This window comes from Physeter macrocephalus, chromosome 8, assembly GCF_002837175.3.
Source record: "Physeter macrocephalus isolate SW-GA chromosome 8, ASM283717v5, whole genome shotgun sequence".
NCBI classification, from domain to species: Eukaryota; Metazoa; Chordata; class Mammalia; order Artiodactyla; family Physeteridae; genus Physeter; species Physeter macrocephalus.
Window position 1 is genome coordinate 155,646,076 of NC_041221.1, and position 14,631 is coordinate 155,660,706.

The following is a 14,631-nucleotide window of genomic DNA, read 5'->3' on the forward strand; positions in this document are numbered from 1 at the left end:
TGAGCCTTGTATAGGTGCTTTTCTGAACATGAAATCGAAATTGAAAATCTCTAACACATAGTTTTGAGTAAGCATGTATGGGCAAGAAAAGCAATAATGTTACTCCTCAAAATTGGAAGGTGAAGGTTGCTGAAAAATATGACTTTTCTGCACATTAGAGAAAATTTTATAAAAGGATAAAATGGATTCAAGAAGAATTTGCCAATCTTTGTCCTTCATTGTTCAATATTTTAATTGTCACTGTGAATATCATTTACCACAAAGCAAATAAAAATAAGAAATGCTGACACTTCCAAAGCCTGCCTTAAAATGTTTATTTTGGCTTCGTTCTCAAGAGAACAAAATATAAATAGTCTAAATATTTATCAGTAGGTTAATACCAGCATGTTGGAGGCCTTTATGCTAGTAAAATGGCTTTCAGTGACATTGTAAAGCCTGTATTGAGCTTAGCCATTTGTTTTTAACCTTGCTGTGCTACTTTACCTCAATAAAATATGGTGTTTGTATACATATGAATTATACATAGATCATAAATTATATATGCATTTGTACATAGCTTTAGTTGGACTGCAGTACAGTGTTGTTTTATCTCATTAAGCTCTCGTTTTAAAATAATATGCTCATTCATAATTCCATGAAGTGGTAGAAGGCTTGTATATTATGACTGTTCTTATATCTCATATTCTTTACCTTTCTAAGTGTATCACTAAACAAAACAACAATAAACATGGTTCTCTGGGTCTGTTTAATAAAGCTCAGAATTTCCCTTAAGTATGGGGAAATGAAGTGGTTACCACCCCAGTGTTAGTGTCCCTGGCGATTCTGAGAGATAGAAGGTATGGGACAGCCAGGCTTGGTCACCCAGCTCTAAAAAAAGACATGAATTTGTGTTCAAATAGTCAATCCTGCTAGAAAACAATGGAACAACATCTTCAAAATGCTGAGGGAAAATGATTTTCAACCCAGAATTCTGTAACCAGCAAAATAAAGATAGAGGATATATAAAGAAAGTCAATCCTTCATCTCTTTTCTGCTCACTCAACACACTTTCTGTTATAAGATGAATGGGGTCTGAGGATCTAATGTATAACTTGGTGACTAGAGTTGATGACACTGTATTGTGTAATTGAAATTTGCTAAGAGAGCAGAAATTAAATGTTCTCACCAAAAAGAGAAAAAAAAAAAAGTAAATACGTGAAATGATGGATATGTTAATTAACTTGATGGAGGGGATCATTCCACATGTATACATATATTTAAATTCTCACATTTTACACTTTAAATATCTTGCAATTTTATTTATCAGCTGTACTTCAATCAAGCTGAAAAAGTGAATGAAACTATTTTTCTCCCTTTCTACTATTCCAACTCTTTCTGATGCTAACTCTACCCATGTTTCTCCCACGCAGAATGGTATTAGGGAAACAGGAGCTAGGAGTAGGCGAAAACATGTGGTATGGTTTGTGCAAATCAATAAACCCCTCATTAGTTGTAGCTGGGTCTTAAACATCATTGAGATCAGCCAGAGCTCTGAACCCAGAAAGAAAGATTCTGGAATTACTACCTCTTGCCTTTATCCAGGAAAATACAAAAAAATTATACGGCCAAACAAATTAGAGTTTAATTGAAATAGCTCTCTACTAAGGGTGAGGAAGTTGAGATATCCATCTAACTTCCCTATTAATTAGCTCATAACAAAATCACTTAGCCTCTGGAAGACATACTTCTAGTCTCACCTATAGGACGAGGGGGTCCACCCTCTGAAGGTCCTGCCATTTTGAACAGCTTATGTTTGTTTCATTACTATTCTTTTCAATCTATCTTAAGTCATTATACAAGGCCTGTTCCTGTTTTTGAGAGTACATTAAATAATTAAATGCTACGTAGGTGTTAATCACATTATATCCTATGTTACATTTCATCTTCTTCACAAACCTGTAAAGTATATACTGCTGTTATCTCCATTTAAAGATAAGAAACCAAGGCACAGTGAAGACGAGTAATTTTGTTCAAAATCAAGTGGCACTCAAGTGTTATAGCTGAGAGCCATACCTAGGCAGTGTGAATACATAGCTTGTTCACTTAACCATAACCATACAATGCAAGTCTATTCTGTAATCCCCTCCAGAGTTCTCTCGCCTTGTCTTTCATTACCTGTAATAACTTTCCTTGTATCCTGACCTGCCTCAGCATTTATTCTACATTTCACTGCAAAGCACATTACTGTCAGTCAACATCTGTACTTGCAGCTGAAACAGATAAGTAAAACCCAATAAAATCATTACATATTATAGGCATTAGATTTCTCCTCAATTTTTTCAAGGGATCTTGAAAAAATTTGCAAAACTTTTGAACTGCTAAGGATTCTAGAGAATACTATTTCTCAGTGTATATCATGGAGTGGTAACGGAGGTTAACTGAAAATAGAAGTTTCCAGAGTTAAAAAATTTGAGGGGAGATGCTGAGTCAAAGCAAAATACGTTTTTCTGCTGGAGTTCTCAGAGCCTTTATTATGCTTATGTGCATTGTGATTCTCTCATAGTATTTAACATTTTCCAAATCCACATGGCCATAAATATTATTTTGCAAGGAGGAAATGCTGGAACTAGCATTCCCCAGAAAACAATTTGGGAAAGACCACCTTGGTATTATTTATACTATCCCTTCTGTCCCCCCACCAACTAAACAGATAAGGGATTGAGTCTCTGAATGGGCAGATGACTTATCCTAGTTCATACAGCTATTAGAGACCAAATTAGGACTGCATAAAATAAAAACCAGGCAAGGTATTTCAATAGAGAGAATTTAATACAGAATGAACTGTTAAATGAGCAACACAGAGATAGTAACTGCAGGAGGCAGACACCAAAAGGAAGATGACAGGGTTAACAGAACCTAAAAACTTGTGCAAGTGGCCTTTTAGAGCTGGATTTAATCATCTGTAGAGAGGGCATCACCTGGATGGGGATAGTATTAGCTCAGCAGCTCAGAGAAGAGAATCCCAGAGCTGGGAATCAGACCTCCAAGGACAGGGTACCACCCGGCTGATATGAGTATCACAGGTAATCAGAGCAGGGGCTCCTCAGACCTGGGTCTCAGACCTCTGAGGTCTGCCCACATGCTGCTAGCATCTCACGAGCTTGAGGGAGGACACTTATACATTTGAGATCAGACTTGCAGGGAGGAAGGGCTGCTTGGCTGAAACTGCTATCTTTGGGAGAGCAAAATGAAGCTGGTTCTGGGAGAACCAAAAACTGGAGACTGGAATCAACTGTCATTTCAAGGTGAAGGGTAACATTAAAAGGCAAAGCAAGACTATAACAGGAGAATATTCCTTTCCCTTTTCACCTGATTTCTAGTCTCTCTTGATTCCCTCCTATTGGAAGCACCTGACAGAAATCCTAGTGGCAGAGAAGAAATGAAAATTAAGGAGTTCAGCCAGAGCATCACAAAATAGAGTATAGAAGGCTGGATTTGGAGCCGACAGAAAAATGCTTAATAACTGAAATAATTCACTCCTCTGGTTATCTGGTACCATATACACACCTCTGTACATACTTATACTGTTTCACAATCATAAGATGCAATTACTCTTCATACAAACAAAAATACTGTCTTCATTAGTCCAAAAAGGAGATACACAAAATCCAAACAGCCATTGTGTTCATTTCTAGGTAACAATCACAGCATCCGTTTCTGATGATATTTAATCTTCTATTACAATCAGAGTCCCACCTGAATATTCTGTTTCCTAAAGACTCAATTTTAAACCTATCTACGAGAAACTACCTTTATATAAAACAGTAAGGGGATAGAAGAAAGGAGGTCAAAAGAAAGCATATAATATATACAAATATTAATATGTCTAAATATCTATGTGGTCTTTATGGATAGGAAAAGCTATATCTATCTCTGTGAAAATAATAGCAAGCAAGGAATAAACTATACAGAGCTCCTGTAGTCCCCATTTCTGTAATTAGTCACATGACTGTAGTAGATATAAATAATTTCCTTTTTCTACTACCCTTTTCTCTCAGTCAGCATCCCAGCTGGTTGATTTGGAGTTCTTTATCACACAGAATTACTGAAGGGTCTTAATCCAACAGAAGGATAGTTTTCTCACATCCAGGAAGGTAGATTTCTTCCACTACTAAGAAATCTTAGCCTTGGAGTTCTAAGATTCTCAGCATTGTTCAAGTCCACTCAGATGTCACCATACAAGTTTCAGTCTCACTTTCCCAATTAATATCCTCGCTTTTTCATGAGAGACATGGCAAGTGTAAGATTTTGATTTACACTGTAATTCTGCAATCAGCACAATTAAAATAGGCATCTACTTTTTAAAAGAAGCCAGCCCTGCACTATAAGAAAAAGAGATTCTTTCGAGTGCTATAGAAGCTCTTCTGTTCACTATTGCTTGAACTGAGGACTAAAAGCCCTGAGTTTAAACATTTCTGTCTGTAGATTCTCCAGTGCAGTCAGAAGAGGCATCTCACCCACAGTTCTTGTAGTCATCATGATTACTATAAGAATTAAGGATGGAAGACACTGGGTTCTCAGGATATTTCATTATAATCAATAAGAAGTGACCATTTAAATTAATTGCAATATAACTTTATATTATGAATTACTAGTATCTCATTTCCCACTTGAAAGGAGATCAGTACTTCATCAGAGGACACGGACATGACCAAATAATTCTCAGAATCTTCTGGTATCAAGTAAAGTTCAGATAGAGAAACAGCTACCATCCTTAGGGCTGGGGTAAAATGAAAAAGGGCTAGTTATCATCTTAGGGGAAGATTCTCAAGGAGCTGGGGCTCAGACCTCTAAGAAGGGGTCAATGCCAGGGGAGTGATGAGGCTATTCCTGGCAATGCAGTAAGAATCAAGTAGAGGTCTGCCAAAGCAGAGGGTCAGTATGAGGACGCTCCTTATGCAAGAAGAGGCTTAAGAAGGAATGAAGAAGTTCCTCCTTACTTTTTCCTTCTGCCTTCTCATCTCCCTATACTGCCTCCTATTCTCAGAACTCAGTAGGAAGCATTTTTAAAGGAGAAATGAAAACTGTGCAGTTTAGTGCCACTGTTCTCAAGTATAGAAGGGTGGATTTGCAACTAAGAGACAGTAGCTTAAGCACAAACACAGACTGAGACATAAACTATTCTGGTGTCCAGTGTAAGCTCTTGAAAATTCTTCCTTAATGGTTGAATTCCAAAAGCCATCATGAGCTGGTGGGGGAGCCATACAGGAGCAGAGAGATTTGTTATTAGAAACCACTTACTAGTAAAAGCCCATTTCCATGTGTTATGATCAAATGACATATGTTATACATGTAAATTGCCCAAAACAGTGACTGGCATATAGAAAGCACCATAATAAGTGATTGCTTAGAGTAGTAATAGTATCATCATAGCATCTTACTATATGTTAGTATTAAGCATTGATAGGCAATTGATAAAATTAAGGTTAAAAACATTTTATGTCAGGTTATGAAATGTATAATCATGAACTTCCTGATAACAGATATTAGCTGGTACAAAAATAAAATGTATGCTATCACACCAAAAACAAAACAAAACAAAACAAAGCCACAAATTACTGTTGAAAAGTTTGAGTGATGCCCCAAAGGGTACATTTTCAAAGAGCTTCCTACAAAGTTTGGCTATTTGATTATGTGTTATGGTTTAATAATGTTCTTAACCCATGATTTTGGCGGTCTAATGCTTTCTGTCCCAGAAAAATCGATGACAATTATTGTCTTAAATCCTCCAGAACCTGAGCTACATTCATCTTTCTGACAGCATGTGTTCATGAGCATGTGGGTAAATATTGGGGGGAAACTAGAGATTAGCATTATGATAACATAATGTCCCTTGGAACGGCAATTCTTGCAGACTAGATGACTTATGTAGAGTCAGAAAGACGATATATACTTTTCTTACATTTCTTAATTTGCTTGTTTCTCAATTAATACAAAATGAATTGACAGACTACCTTCTTTAACTTTTATGTTTTAGTTCTAATTCAACACATTAACATCTCCTAATTTAGTTACCATTCTTGGATTTTTTTTTTTTTTTTTTTTTGGTGGTGATGGTTGATGGTCAATAATTCATTCTCAATGTCTAATTTTCACATTTATCCAAATGCTAATGCAACAATGCCTCACATTTATCGTAGTTCACTTTTCTTGGGATTTCAATTTCTCAGAAAACGAATAACCTGATGCTCAGCCCAGAATTCCTCTCAACTCCCACCACCATCCACAGCTGTGAGTCAAAATAAATAAACCAAAATAAAGGTACTGAAAGGCAAGTGTTTTACTCACAGCAGAGTCGCTCCACCCTCACTCAAAGCTTACACATTTATATTTTAAACCTAGCTCACACTGGTTAATTTGTTTCTTATCGCAATGTGGATAAGAGGAGTAAAATGTGGAGAAATAGGGGGGCATTAGAATCAGATAAACCAAAAGTAGAAAGGACAGCAGATAGAAAGCAGTTAGAGAGTAGAATATAAAAATCAGTTTCAAAATTGTGGGCTCACTGTGTATCGGGGCACACAGCCCTCCATTATAAAGTAATGCCTCACTGCCCTGGTGCAAGTGCATTGGAACAGATTCCTGCACTAGGTGAGGTGAAACCATGAACAAGTCAGTTACTTCTCTGGGCCTTTATTCCTACATCTTTATAATTGGGGGTCTGATTAGATGATTTTCAAAATCCTTTAACAACCTAAATTTCTATTATTTTATAACAATTTTAAAATGAGCTTTCCATGACCTCCATTTAAAATGTCAGAAGGGTATGTGACACCTTTTAAAATATTTCTCCCAAAAGCAGTTAAAGGAAGTAAAATGATTCGGTCTTAATAGTAGTAAATACTTGTTATTTAGCAGAAGTAGGACATTTTTATAAGTACTTACATATATTTTTGATTGAATCATTACAACCATTCAGTGAAGTAGATTCTATTCATGCCCATTGTGCAATTGAGGAAACTTAGGTTCACACAGGTGGTGTTAACTGCACAGTATCTCATGGTCAGACAAGATTCAAGATCCATTTTCGTCTTTTGCAGAACTTTATACTCCTCACCAAGTGTCACAGATAGGCTCCATGTACTTGCAAGGGTGCTTCTGCCCTATTCCTGGGTCACAGGTCACCAGCAAGTTTCTGGTTTGCAAAGGTAGACAAGTAATTTGTGCTATTCCAATTACAGCCTATTGATAAGGAGCATGGCCCCTGCCCCTGGCTAGATTCTGTGTTGTACCAAGTTACTGCAAGAACATTCAAGTGATTAAATATGATTCCCACTGCTGTGCCCCCATATGACTTGAATACCAACTTATCAGCAAGAGATTTCTGATACGTGGAGAGATTTCTCTTCTTTTTTGAATATGACTAATTATCCGTTGATTTATATTTTAAAAAATCTGTCATTTCTGTCTATGTGAAGCAAACAAGTATGCACAAATTTTTTCCCGTGACATCGTGACCAAAAGGTAAAGTCCCCTTTCTCTAACAATGGAAATAACATGGAAGAGGCTACAGCTCACAGGAGAGAACACGGACTGTGAAGGCTCTCTGGGACAGCTAAACATTTTAAAACATACCATCTTAGGCAACTTACTTAAACTCTCACAACCTTAGTGATGGGCTGCACCAAGCAGGCCTACAAGCCCTGTACTTGCCCATCCTCAAGACTGAAGAAAAAGCCCGGAGTCGGTGAAAGAAACATCAGTGGTTTAATGGATGGAGGATCTTACACGTCTGAAGCAAGGTCCTGGAGCGACACCCCACTATGTACTGCAGACAGTGGGCAGGACATGGCGGCAGTCTTCACTCCCAGGGGCAAGGGGAGGTTACCAGTTATAGGAGGAATTGACCTCAGGTTGTCTCGTCCGTTACCAGGGAAAGTAGAAGAGAGGCACACCCCTCATGGCCCCTTTGATAAGCTATCATGGTGGAGATGTTCTGATCTAAATCATTAGCTGGGGTGGGGGCAATATTTAAGAAGGTCAGGAATGTGAATGGGGTGTAGGTGAAGCAGGCACTGGTCAGGCAGGGGATGTACCGAGACCAAGAGAACAGTCATCTTGGATGGCCTGACCATACACTCCACACCTACAGACCCGGCAGGACCCTTGCAATCTTGGTCCACTCCTCTTCCCCATATCCCTGGGGTCAGGTATGTAGGGGGCACTGCAACCAGATACCACAAGTACCATACAGACAGCAAGCATCCACAGAACAACAGGATTAAGATACCTAGTAGGCTCAGAACACTCATTCGCCAGGATGTGGGCAAATTTTAGAGCCGAGCACTTACTGGGTCAATGGAGAGGGAGTCAATGACAGCAGTGTCCTGACAAGTTATAAGGAAGGTAAGGCCACCCTGGTTTTCACAAACCCAGAGCCACCCCCATGGGGTGCGGAAGGCGCCAGCTCTAAAAGAAACATTCTGGTGGCCTAGCCAGCAGTCAAACTACAGGCCTGCCTACCCGATGTTATGTTGAGTGCCATTAAGAGCTGGACCCATGCGGTCTTTCCTAACAAAAAACAGTTAATCACACTAGTTGGGCTCATGTGTCCAGAAGCCAGCCTATTCCATTCCACACAGCACAGCCCAAGTGGGTTCATAGGCAGTTGTACAGTAACATTTATTGACAGGGATCCTTCTGATATATTGGCATGTGGGACAGGAAGATGGTGAGAGTCTTTGTCCCCCATTGTCAGCCATCCCCACAGTCACATTAGCCGGGTCCATTTTTCATGAAAGTCCAGAGGAGGATGAAAACAGCATCTCACCGTACCCTCCACAATTAGATTCATTTGGCAGTGAGGCCATGGTAGCTTCCCAATCCTTGAATAGATTCCTCCTCTCAGGCTAGGGATGACACGTAAGACATCTAACAGGCACAACACAGGGGAGATATGATCACCGAACAAAATACAAGCAGTACTGGCATTGTGAGATAATACCACACCTGACCGTGGTTTTTGTCCTGGTCTCCCATATAGTTCAGAAAAACTCAAGTTTTCAGTAATACAGCAATGTGTCCATAGGCCACAAAGCAGGCCACTCTGGTCAGTAAGGTTTAAGTTAAATCATGTATAAGCTAGAATGACTTCCCCATATCTCCATATGTGACAATGTTCCCATCATTTCTCCCTTTTGATTGCAAATCTTTTGATAGACCAAAGTATATGTCACTAGAAGCCAGGGTGAATGCTGCCTGACCTGGGTCCAGATTATGACCTTCTGTGCTTGACCTCCTTCACAGTTGTCTAGTTATCCATGCTGGGGGAAAACGGATCAGATACTGTGAACAAGCTCAGAGGTATGTTAATGGGGAAACATTTTATAGGCTACACATTTTATCACTTATACTGAATTGTTACACGAGCATTGTACATGTGCTTTCAGTGGCAGACTTAAAGTAAGCAGTCATACACCATGAGTAGTTATACTCTGTGACAACTTCATGAGATAATTTTCTTTTCCTCCTGAACATCAGGGCACAAGTGAGGCTAATACAATAACTTTTATAAATCTAGACCTCAATCAACAGGAATAGAATTTCTTATCTACTGAAATATAACATTTTTCTCTCTAAAGTACCCTTATCACCACCAAACACAGCCAAATCAAGACTAATTTGTTTGCAAAATAAGTCTGGTCAATTGACCACATAGGTTCCTCCAAACTGGCTGAGGTAGAACTCCTCAGAAGGAATCTCACACTGAATTCCCTAAAGGCCTCTCGAGCAGGAAAGCCATGCCAGGGGTCTGCCATCAGGCTCTGCCTCGGTGGATTTCTCTCTGCTACAGGTCCCCAAAATACAGAGATTACCACACATGCCAGGAGACAGTTTTTCCCATCCACCTTGTAAGGCTGCTCAGAACCCAAGAGTCTCCAACTTCTGAAGGGACCAGGCAGAGAGAAAAGAAAAATGTTTCTATTTTACCCACAGGTGTAGTTTACCAAATTGCTATAAGTTATAACTAACTTGAGGGAAGGGCTTCCCTATATCTGGAAAACACAGATCAAAACGAGTAATATTGGACTTCTCTGGCGGCGCAGTGGTTAAGAATCCGCCTGCCAGTGCAGGGGACACGGGTTCGAGCCCTGGTCCGGGAAGATCCCACATGCCGTGGAGCAACTGAGCCCATGCGCCACAACTACTGAGCCTGCGCTCTAGAGCCCGCGAGCCAAAACTACTGAATCTGAGTGCCACAACTACTGAAGCCCGCGCACCCAGAGCCCGTGCTCTGCAACGAGAAGCCACCAAATGAGAAGCCCGCAAACTGCAACAAGAGTAGCCCCCGCTCGCCACAACTAGAGAAAAGTCCGCGCACAGCAACAAAGACCCAAGGCAACCAAAAACAAAAATAAATAAATTAAAAAAAAACAAAAACAGTAATATTCCAGACAAAAAGCATAAAAATTATAACCATATTCACCAGTTCACTCAGTAACCAATCTGTTTTTTAACTTTTTAGGAAGCCATCGGGCTTTCCATTAGGATTCTTTCATTTTTTACCCCATTCAATGGTATCATATAAAATTTATTAGAGACCTAAACTTGTCAAAATGTCCTTCCTATGTATCTTCTTGCAGATGAAGCACTTTTGCAAAAGCATCAGAGTACAAATGTCTATAAGTGACAAAAGACTTAAAAAGGCAGAGTTAAACACCTAATTACAATAAAATAAAGAAACTTGGTTACAATAGCTAGAATTATGACTGATTATAATCAGAACCCTTAAAAACCTTAATATCTGGTAAAAACCAAGAAGCAAGTAATCATGAATATCTGTCTTACCAGCATTTCCTGATTGGAAAACTTAGGCTTCAGTCTTCCTCTCCTAAGAAGGCAAGGGTAGGTAAACTTAGATCAGCCCAGCAATTAATGTTCTAATATTTTATTCTATTTGAAATGACCCAGGTAATCAGTGAATTCTCTTCATTTAACTTAGTTTAGTTGCAAATTACCAAAATCTGGAGAGACTACTTTAGACAGACATTCCCCAAACATAATTATTCCTACAGAGTTTACCTACAAGCTCTTATTTCATTGACATCTCAAACGCATGAAAAAAGAAATACCAAGTCCTTCTAGAAAGCTAATTTCCTCTAAGGGCATAAGCAAAAACCAGGTTTAGAATGTCAAAAGAGCCCCATCTTAGACATTTTCAGGGATTTCTTTTTTTTTTTTTTTTCAGTTTCTAAATAGCTAATTCAGTTTCAACAAGTAACAGCAATAGACAATAATACAAATCATTCACTCACATTCACATGCCTCACTTTCAGAGGAACCAGTATCAGCATTCAAGTTAACCTTCGCCTTGGCTGTCAGCTCAGCCTCTGTGACCTTTCTTAACACAAAAAGCAACAGCCAGCCCACAGCTGCGGCCACTTCTTTTTCCCCCATTGGAAATGCAGCCAATACCTCCCCAACAGCCTACGTTGAGTTCTCTCTATTCCCTTGGCGGCCCCTGTTCATCAAGGACAGCCACCCCACAACCTTCCATCCCCTATCCTTACTTCCTGACATCTCGGTGCTAAAGGGAGTCTCAGTCTTCTGGCTGCTCCACCAATTTCTGGGCTGCACCATGCAGTCCTACAAGGCCTGTACCTGCCCAGCTTCAGGATAGAAAAAGAACCCAGAGTCGGCAGGCGACAGAGACATCAATGGTTTAAAGGAAGGTGGCACTTACTTGTTTGAAGCAAGGTCCTGCACACCCCACCTTGTGCAGCAGAGGCAGGCAGGACTTGGCGTCAGTCTTTGCTCCTGGGGGGAGGGGGAGGTTACCAGTTATAGGGGGAATTGATGTCAGGTGGGCTCATCCATTACCAGGGAAACTAGTAGGGGAGCATGTCCCTCACCACCACTTTGATAAGCTATCAGGTGGAGACGTTCTGATCTGAAGGTTAGAACAGTCCCTACCAGGGGCAGGGGCAAGTATGTAGGGAGGTCAGTCATGTGAGTAAGGTGTAGGTGAAGCAGGCACTGGCTGAGCAGGGGATATACCAAGAGCAAGAAAGCAGCCATCTTGAGTGGTCTGATCATATACTTGGTTTTCTCATAGAAAAACTGGTGATAATAATATTTCTTAGCTTGAAAGGTTGTTGTGAAGTAAATGAGTATGTATGTAGAACAGCATCTGACATACCGTGTTTAAAAAACCTGATGCTATTAGCTGCCTCAGTACTATCACTTAAGATCTTGCTGACAATTGGAGACACCTGAAGGCTATGTTCCGGCTCTATTTCTTTTCATTTCCCCAGTGCCTAGTGCAGTACCTTATGTCTTTTAGAGGCTGCATAAATTTCTGAATGCATGTCATTTGCTTCTCTAAGGTTGTAATTTTTTTCATCTCTAATGGACCAAAAATATCAGCTTTGCCTACCTGAAAGGGTTATTATAGGCCGTATAGTACACTAAGTAGTTTATTTTTATAAAATCTCTTAAGGAAGGTATTAAGACCTTTCCCCCACATTCTACAGGCAAGAAAAGAGCTCATATACCTTGCTCACAGTCAGCAAAGAAAAGCAGAGCCAGAATTTGAATCCAGGTTTGTCTTATATCTGAACCAGGATGATTTGTTGCTTGTCTCTCATGAGCTAGGTTATGAGAAAGGGCTTATACCCATATAAGGCATTTGTATATGTTAGCAAGTTTGTAGCAGTGGCCTCTTAACAGCTAGTTCTCCTCAGTGAATTATGTACTCTCCTTCCCTGTTTATAAGTCTATCCTAGATATTGAGAAGCAATATTTAGGGTAAATGAGGGGAGAGTGCTCTTGCCATTGCCACACAGATAATTCAAGTGGGTCAATTATCCACTATGTGCATTATTCATATCCTTTCATCTTTCTAGTAATTGTCCAACTGCTGGGTCTTTTCTCAGTGTTAATAACAAAAACACATTTAGATCAGGTCATTATGAAATTAATTAACAGGCCATCTAAAAGTCATTTGGAAAAAAAGAAATACCAATATATGTGTACAATATCTACGAATTTAGTATCATCATTTTCATTTCCATGTTCCAATGTACTCATCTGTAAAATAAGAATACCAAAATTCTTTCACTATATTCATGAGCATTAAAATTTAAATGTACAGATCCCTCTATAGTGCCTGGTACATGTTCAAAGATCAATAAACTATAGCATATTGTGAATAGCAATTAGGATGAAGGTTGAAGTTTTTTAAACCAAAATATCCATGGAATAATCAACGTCAAAGAACATGTGGCTCATTCTTCATATATTATGCAAATACTGAATTCATATCAAGTGTGGTCATCAGGTTCAAGAGGGGGCCCACATAGGCAGGACTATATATTATAGAACATGGACAAATTTAACAAGTATGTTGACATAAATTATATATATATATCAAAGTCTCCATTCTACATAAATTGATCTCTAACTCAATACACATTGTCTATATGTGTTTCTGTATTTTTTCTGAATTTATTTCCCATTATTAATCTGAAATATAAACTTCATTCATTCATACTGAGCACTTATAATGTGCCTGAGCTGTGCAGAAATTTAGAAAAAGAAAAATGTGATATATACACTATTTCCTCAAGGAACTCTGTCTGGTGAAAAGAGAAACATCAACAGATAATTAGAATCTAGGGAAAGAAGTGTTAATAGAGATATTTATAACACAATATGGCAGGAATGAGGAAGACATGGGTAAGTGAGCGCCATGCTCTGCTAGGGGCATTAAGTAACACAGGAAGAGATGACTGATCTTTGCCAAATTGGCTCACTCCCCAAACTTGTTCATTCTGTTTCTCAGTGGAAACTGCTGCAGTGGAACCTAAGAATATGGAGGCAAATAGAAAGGTTCATAGGTTGACGCTTATGCATTCTTTTTTTTAAATTTAATTTAATTTAATTTTATATATTTTTTAATATCTTTATTGGAGTATATTTGCTTTACAATGGTGTGTTAGTTTCTGCTGTACAACAAAGTGAATCAGCTATACGTATACATATATCCCCATATCCCCTCCCTCTTGCATCTCCCTCCCACCCTCCCCATCCCACCCCTCTAGGTGGTCACACAGCACCGAGCTGATCTCCCTGTGCTATGTGGCTGCTTCCCACTATCTATCTATTTTACATTTGGTAGTATATATAAGTCCTATGCATTCTTTATCCCTGGCCTCGTCCAGGAGGGGAGGAAGAGAAGGGCGTTAGAGAACTGAATCGAAGAAAATTCTTTCTAATAGAACAAAAAGAAGAGTTCACTTGGTAGCTCTTTGAACAAAGCAGCACATAGTTTCACCTCTTTTGTCACCCTCTGTTCCTCCTTATGTATTTTCAATATATCAAGTACTTTGAATATATTGTCTTACCTAACACTAACAGTTCAACGAATTAGAAATTATTGACCTGCTTACAAAACTGCAAAAAAATAAGGTCGAGGTTTTGGCCAAGTCTGCAGAGCCGGTTAATCGTAGTCAGTCATCAAATTCACTCTCCTACACAGCTTCAATACGTTGGAGAATGAGAGAACAGGAGCATATTACTACTAGTGTCAGGTCCAATTCTATAAATACCAAATACTTATAAAGAAAGCTCCCAATTTTATTTCTATCTTAC